At 61.2% G+C, this 696-nt stretch overlaps 1 protein-coding gene across 1 annotated transcript in view; it reads right to left on the bottom strand.

The window, feature by feature from the left end:
- SLC6A3 (solute carrier family 6 member 3) overlaps positions 1 to 696 on the bottom strand; it is a 61,219-nt gene that overhangs the window by 43,678 nt on the left and 16,845 nt on the right. The window lies entirely within an intron of this gene.

Genomic DNA, 696 nt, shown 5'->3' on the forward strand with positions numbered 1-696 from the left:
CCGACTGTGGGGGGGCTAGCCAAGCCACGCAGGGTCACCTAAGGCCATACAGAGACAACCAGGCCGACAGGGCCATCAGAGGCCATCCAGGGTTACTTAGGGACACCCAGTGTCTCCCAGGGCCACCAAGAGTCATCTACAGCCACTCAGACTTATTTGGGACCATCGAGGGCACCCACATCCATTCCCGATCACCCGGGCTAATCTGAGGCCACCCCGAGACACACAGGCTGTCTGTGCCCGTCAGGCATTGGCTGACATTCATACCTCTTCCCCGGGCCACCTATGGCCTGACATAACCAAGGGCCACCCAGGGCCATGTACGACCACCAAGGACCCAAGGGTCTTCCGTGACCACCCATGGGACTCCAAGGCATTCAGAGTGCCCCTTGCAGGACCACAGATGCTGGCATCTGGGGTCGGTTGTGTGGGGTCCTGGCGAGCCGACTGGTGGATGGACAGTCTGGCCGGGGCGCCCTCGCTGGTCAGAAGCCTGTCTTCATGCCGGACTGCATTCACTCCGGCTGCCGTGGTTCCCGGATAAGTGCCTCAGGGCGCTCTCCTCACTGCCACCCCTCGCTGCGCTATACGACCAGTCTGCTGTCACGCAATGGCTCTTCACAGTCCGCTGGACTCGCCCCGCTGCGACCTGCCACTGTTTCTGGGAGATAGATGGCTTGGATTTTCAGTGAGCTG

The sequence above is a fragment of the Tupaia chinensis genome, unplaced genomic scaffold (assembly GCF_000334495.1).
Source record: "Tupaia chinensis unplaced genomic scaffold, TupChi_1.0 Scaffold000020_1, whole genome shotgun sequence".
Classification (NCBI taxonomy): Eukaryota; Metazoa; Chordata; class Mammalia; order Scandentia; family Tupaiidae; genus Tupaia; species Tupaia belangeri.